Source organism: Hylobates moloch, unplaced genomic scaffold (assembly GCF_009828535.3).
Source record: "Hylobates moloch isolate HMO894 unplaced genomic scaffold, HMol_V3 SCAFFOLD_20, whole genome shotgun sequence".
Classification (NCBI taxonomy): Eukaryota; Metazoa; Chordata; class Mammalia; order Primates; family Hylobatidae; genus Hylobates; species Hylobates moloch.
The window spans coordinates 14,517,318-14,524,281 of record NW_026652295.1 but is presented as its reverse complement, the minus strand read 5'-3'; the positions used below and the strand labels follow the sequence as shown (position 1 = coordinate 14,524,281).

The 6,964-nt window shown below is 46.8% G+C and overlaps 1 non-coding gene across 1 annotated transcript; it reads right to left on the bottom strand.

The window, feature by feature from the left end:
- Window positions 1–853: 853 nt before the first annotated feature.
- Window positions 854–960, bottom strand: LOC116460567 (U6 spliceosomal RNA). Its single transcript, XR_004245856.1, has one exon. It is a non-coding gene; the product is annotated as a U6 spliceosomal RNA (small nuclear RNA).
- Window positions 961–6,964: the final 6,004 nt, after the last annotated feature.

Here is a 6,964-nt window from a genome sequence, read left to right as displayed (position 1 = left end):
GCCCGCCTCAGCCTCCCAAAGTTTAGGGATTACAGGCGTGAGCCACTGCGCCTCGCCGGTCGATCTTAATAATAACAACAATATGTGCCTCCATTGTGCTTTGTATTCCTTTGTATTCAAGGAATTTCAGAGACTTTAAGTCAGCAAAAAACCCCAAATAGCTGGTCAGGAACTCCACTATCAAGATGAAGAAAACAGAGATAGCCAGATGTGGAGGCTCACACCTGTAACCCAGCACTTTGGGAGGCCGAGGAGGGAGAATTGCTTGAAGCCAGGAGTTTGAGACCTGCCTGGGCAGCAAAGCAATACTCCCTCTCTAAAAAAAAATCATATATACACACACACACACGCACGCCTGTTTGTGTAGATTAGAATAGGATACAGATCTATTGACAAACGCTGCTAGAAAAATAATCTTCCCCCAGCTGCCTGCTGGGATTCAGTACCTGTCAGAAGGCATTGAAACTTTGCCCAGCACAGCAAAAGCTATTTCACTAGGAATTTCTTTCTTTGCTTTTTTTTTTTTTTTTGAGATGGAGTCTTGCTCTGTAGCCAGGCTGGAGTGCAGTGGCTCGATCTAGACTCACTGCAACTTCTGCCTCCTGGGTTCAAGCGATTCTCCTCCCTCAGCCTCCCGAGTAGCTGGGACTACAGGCGCCCACCACTACACCTGGCTTAATTTTTTTTTTTTTAATTTCAGTAGAGACAGGATTTCACCATGTTGCCCAGGTTGGTCTCGAACTCCTGAGCTCAGGCAATCCGCCCGCCTCGGCCTCCCAAAGTGCTAGGATTACAGGCGTGAGCCACCGTGCCCGGTCTTCACTAGGAATTTCTTTTTTTTTTTTTTTTTTTTTTAAATATGGAACGCTTCACGAATTTGCGTGTCATCCTTGCGCAGGGGCCATGCTAATCTTCTCTGTATCGTTCCAATTTTAGTATATGTGCTGCCGAAGCGAGCACTAGGAATTTCTTTTAAGGAGACTCTCATACTGTCTCTGTGACATGGGAACAGCTTACTTCATTAAACAAGATAGCCTTACTCAAATGGGCCTGCTTCTTGCCAAGATCTCTATATATTTTTAATTCTCAAGGCAGTCACTATGACTTAATGACTTATACTCAATGTATGTCCAGTTAGTTTGTTCATTTATGTAGGGATTAATTTTAGACTTCACTTGTGTATGTAGCATCCAGTTACCAGTGCTCCACTGTATACGGCATACAAGGTCCTTCTTGTTGAGATTCCCACGTCCCTATTCAAGGGATTCTCCTGCCTCAGCCTACTGACTAGCTGGGATTACAGGCATGTGCCACCCCACCCGGCTAATTTTGTATTTTTAGGAGAGACAGGGTTTCTCCATGTTGGTCAGGCTAGTCTGGAATTCCTGACCTCAGGTGATCTGCCCTACTCAGCCTCCCAAAGTGCTGGGATTACAGGTGTGAGCCACCACGTCTGGCGTATTATCTAATTTTTCTTTGAAATTTAGTTAATTTTGCTTTGGGTCTTTCACATACCCAGGCTCACCTCTTATATCTGCTTGACCTTGCCATTCCTTATAGAGACAAAATGAATAAAGAGAAGGACATTGGAGGAGAAAACATTTTTGTTCTTTATTCTTCATGACTATGAGCCGCAAAGATCTTTAGGAAACTCCTACAGGAATCTATACTTCAGAGAAAGGAGGGCAGAGGGAAGTTGCTGAAATATATCTGATTGTGTAGCTGGCCAGGGAAGAGAAAGACTTTGGTCATAAGGAACAGATGGTGATGATGGGATAAGAGGTCTGAGGCCAATCTTGGGACTAGCAGAAGAAAATAGAAAGTCTTCTGGAAAACCATCTGTGCCAGGAGCTCTCATGCATGGTCTAATTGAGTGTTCCCAAATGTCTTCCTTGGAACTCTAGTCCCAGGAGATGTCTCGTAAGAAGAGGAATCTGGGTTTAAATATGTTTGGGAGATGCTACATACCAAATTATTGCCTTGAAGAAGTCCTACAATAAGAAATCCATTTAGGCCGGGTGCAGTGGCTCATGCTTATAATCCCAGCACTGTGGGAGGCCGAGGCGGGCGGATCACGAGGTCAGGAGATCGAGACCACGGTGAAACCCTGTCCCTACTAAAAATACAAAAAATTAGCCGGGCGTGGTGGCGGGCGCCTGTAGTCCCAGCTACTCGGAGAGGCTGAGGCAGGAGAATGGCGTGAACCAGGGAGGCGGAGCTTGCAGTGAGCCGAGATCGCGCCACTGCACTCCAGCCTGGGCGACAGAGCGAGACTCCGTCTCAAAAAAAAAAAAAAAAAAAAAAAGAAATCCATTTAGAGTCTGGGCACAGTGGCTCATGCCTGTAATCCCAGCACTTTGGGAGCCTGAGGTGAGCGGATCACGAGGTCAGGAGGTCAAGACCAGCCTGACCAATATGGTGAAACACTGTCTCTACTAAAAATACAAAAATTGGCCGGCTGTGATGGTGCATGTCTGTAATCCCAGCTACTCAGGAGGCTGAGGCAGGAGAATCACCTGAACCTGGGAGGCGGAGGTTGCAGTGAGCCAAGATCACACCACTGTACTCTAGCCTGGGCGACAGAGCGAGACTCTGCCTCATAAAAAAAAAAAAAGAAAAATTCATTTAGTGTTTCTCCTTCATCTCATTAGCAGGATTGCCATGTCAAAGGAGATGTGCATTTAAAATGTTGGAAGATATTGCAAATTTGCATGTATTTCTATGTCAACTGGTGATGTATGAGACCTCCTTGTGACCTAGCATTTCCTTTTTTTTTGAGACAGAGTTTCACTCTTGTTGCCCAGGCTGGAGTGCAATGGCATGATCTCGGCTCACTGCAACCTCTGCCTCCTGGGTTCAAGCAATTCTTCTGCCTCAACCTCCCAAGTAGCTGGGATTACAGACATGTGCCACCATGTCCAGCTAGTTTTGTATTTTTAGTAGAGACGTAGTTTCTCCATGTTGGTCAGGCTGGTCTCGAACTCCTGACCTCAAGTGATCCACACGCCTCGGCCTCCCAAAGTGCTGCGATTACAGGTGTGAGCCACCGCGCCCGGCCCCCCTTTTTATTTTTTGAGACGAAGTCTTGCTCTTTTGCCCAGGCTGGAGTGCAGTGGAATGATCTCGGCTCACTGCAACCTCTGCCTCCTGGGTTCAATCGATTCTCCTGCCTTATCCTCCTAAATAGCTGGGATTACAGGCACCTGCCACCATGCCTGGCTAACGTTTTTGTATTTTTAGTAGAGATGGGGTTTTGCCATGTTGGCCAGGCTGGTCTCAAACTCCTAACCTTAGGTGATCCACCCGCCTTGGCCTCCCAAAGTGCTGGGATTACAAGAGTGAGCTACTGCGCCTGGCCAGCATTTCCCATTTTTATTTGAGTGTGGAAACTTCTCTTTTGGTAACTCCTATTAATATTCCATACAGCTGATGTTCCAGAAAATAGGTTGGGAATAGGGTCTATCTTATTCTGAATTTTTCAGAATTTTTAATATTTTTGATACTGGTCTATTTTTAGTCTTCCACAATCTGTGTACTGTGTGCATTACTATCCTCTTTCTATAAATGAAGAACTGAAACTCAGAAAGAAACTTGACCACTTCTTATGAGGTACACTGTCTCTTAACCCCTAACCTACTGAACCCTGCCCTAGGGCACAGATGACAGCTGAGCCTGTACTTGCTGCAACATCCACTTCTACTGCTAGGGGTTGAAACTCTAGACCCCTTTCCTCTGCAAGGATCGTGCAGTACACAATTGTTCGGTTTCTATGGTCTTTTTAGCACAGTTGTCCGTTTTCAGTGCATTGCAGGTTATTAGCTACTGTGGCTTTTCTCTATAATTCTATCTGCCATATATTGGAGCCTTTTTTTGTTTTAATTTTTTATTAAAAAAAAATAGAGATGAGATCTCACTATGTTGCCCAGGCTGGTCTCAAACTCCTGGGCTCAAGTGATCCTCCTGCCTTTGGAGGCCAAGGCGGGCAGATCACGGGGTCAAGAGATCGAGGCCATCCTGGCCAACATGGTGAAACCCCGTCTCTACTAAAAATACAAAAATTAGCTGGGTGTGGTGGTGTGTGCCTGTAGTCCCAGCTATCGGGAGGCTGAGGTAGGAGAATCACTTGAACCCGGGAGGTGGAGTTTGCAGTGAGCCGAGTTCGTGCCACTGTACTCCAGCCTGGTGTCAGCGTGAGACCCTGCCTCAAAAAGAAGGAAAAAAAAAGGAGAGATATACTTCTTGTTTTTCCTTAATTATTTTTAAATTATTTTTTAAAAGAGACAGGGTCTCACTATGTTGCCCAGGCTGATCTTGAACTCCTGGGTTCAAGGGATCCTCCTGCCTCAGGCTCCCGAAGTGCTGGGATTACAGGCATGATCCACCATGCCCAGCCAAGATACACTTCTTAGAAGGTATTGTCATCTTTATTTAAGGCTCGGAGAGGTTGTTGCTTGCCCAAGGTTACATAGAACCAAGATTCACCCAGTTTTGTTGGACTTCTTCAAAGAATATTGCCTTTTTTGGAAACATGTTTTGAGCTCCAGGCAACCACCAATGTTTGGAACCCACCTTATTGCATAATTTGGGACTACCCTGATCTTAAACCTCATTGACAATGATTGGCTGCTTTTGACTCTAGAAATTACTCTCCTGTGTCTCCTGAGTCCTGTGTGCCTATCCATTGTTTAAGATCTGCTTTGGTCTAAACAGAGTTAAGGCCAGGCACGGTGGCTCATGCCTATAATCCCAGGGCTTTGGGAAGCCAAGGCGAAAGGATCATTTGAGCTCAGGAGTTCAAGACCAGCCTGGGCAAGATTGCCAAAACTGGCCTCTATGAAGAAAAAAAAAAAAAAAACTGGGCATGAGGAGTACCTGTAGTTCAAGCTACTCAGGAGGCTGAGGCAGGAGGATCCCCTGAGTTCAGGAGTCTGAGGCTACAGTGAGCTTTGATTGCACTACTGCACTTCAGCCTGGAAAACACAGTAAGACTCTGTCTCTAAATAAAATAAAATAATATAAAATAAAATATAGACAGGCGCAGTGGCTCACGCCTGTAATCCCAGCACTTTGGGAGGCCGAGGTGGGCGGATCATAAGGCCAGGAGTTTGAGACCAGCCTGGCCAATATGGAGAAACCCTGTCTCTACTAAAAATACAAAAAATTAGCCAGGTGTGGTGGCACATGCCTGTAATCCCAGCTACTCGAGAGGCTGAGGCAGGAGAATTGCTTGAATCCAGGAGGTGGAGGTTGCAGTCAGCTGAGATCATGCCACTACACTCCCACCTGGGCGACAGAGTGAGACTCTATCTCAAACAACAACAACAACAGAGTTAGCTATGATATGATGCATTCTTATCCCCTACCCCTCGTGATCTCCCGAATCTTTCCCCCTCTTTCCTCCTGTCCCTCTGTCCTTCTCTTTCCTTCAATTTTTACAAGACTGGCGAGGTTTTGTCTTCTCTCATGATATAACATCTTCATCTTCTGCCCAGTTGGGCATCAAACAAATGATTTTATGAAGGAAATCAAGACGAGGCTGGGCTTGGTGGCTCATGCCTATAATCCCAGCACTTTGGGAGGCTGAGGTGGGTGGATCACCTGAGGTCAGGAGTTCAGGACTAGCCTGGCCAACATGGGAAAAGCTGGTCTCTACTAAAAATATAAAAATTAGCTGAGCACGGTGGCTCACACTTGTAATCCCAGCTACCTGAGAGGCTGAGGCACAAGAATTGCTTGAACCCAGGAGGAAGAGGTTACAAGACAGAAGGCAAAGTCGGTGATTCTCAGTCATTTTCCCTGCAGCCCACTTCCCCCACTTCTGTCCTCATTCATCTCCTAACCCAATGTTTCCTACCTCTGCCTACACCTTCTTACTTCCTGCCTGTCCCCAGCTAGGGAGGTTTTCCCATAGCTGGAGATTTTCCCTAAAGGGACGAAGCCTGGGGAAGGAGGATAAAGGCATAGAATAGACCCAGTGTGGAAGAGGCGTGAGGGTGAGGGGCACTTGGGCAAGGTGCATGGATGGAAATGAAGGAGAGGAAAGGTCTTCCCATCTATACAGGGCTGAGGATGCACAGCTCCAGAGTGACCACAAGGAAGCTGAGGAAAGAGCAGCGGGGATGGAAGGAGACAGACATGGAAGGCAGGAGGGGGCCTGCAGAGAGGCAGAGTCACAGAGCGCACGACACAAGGCTGAGGCAGGTGACAACACAGACATTCTGGAGAACAGAAGGGCATTCAGGGAGGAGAGCCAAGGCCACATAGGGTTGACTTTTTTTTTTTTTAAGGATTAAGAATGAATCACTGTTTTCATAAGCATCAGTGCACATGCCATATGTTAGGTGCTGCCGGAGTAGAAAACCCCAGAACACGACTTAGAACAGGCCCAGCAGCCTCACGCTCTGCCCTGACGGGGCCCTGTGGGAGAGCTCCTGGGCTTAGCTTTCCCCAGAGATGAGGTAATCTCCTCAGGCATCTCTGGGGACGTGATCTTCACTCCCTCCCTCCTCTAAAGTGAAATCCAAACCAATGTAAGCCCTGTAAACCTTCCTCGACGGCTCCAAGGTTAGAAGAGAAGTGGAAGTTAGCCACATCATTAATGACAGATCCCCTGGTGAAGGCTCAGTAAACACTCGGTAATTAATAATAGAGAAAAGAGGAACAGGATAGTAATTTGGATCATAGACTCCTTTGAAAATCTGATGAAAGCTATGGACTGTCTCCCCAGAAAAAAGCACATGTACATATACACACCAGATTCAATAAAATAGCGTCTGGATGTTTGTTAAAATCCTGAGGCCGAGGCCAAGGGTTGGGGGGCCATGGACCCCTGAATAAGAAGCCCTGACTTAGAGTATATGAAATAGTTTTGCATCTGTGATCTCCAAGGCCCTGGAGATAGGGCAGATGCTGCCTGCGTGGGACAGGCAAAGAGACCTGGGCACAGAGGAGGACTGACTTGCCC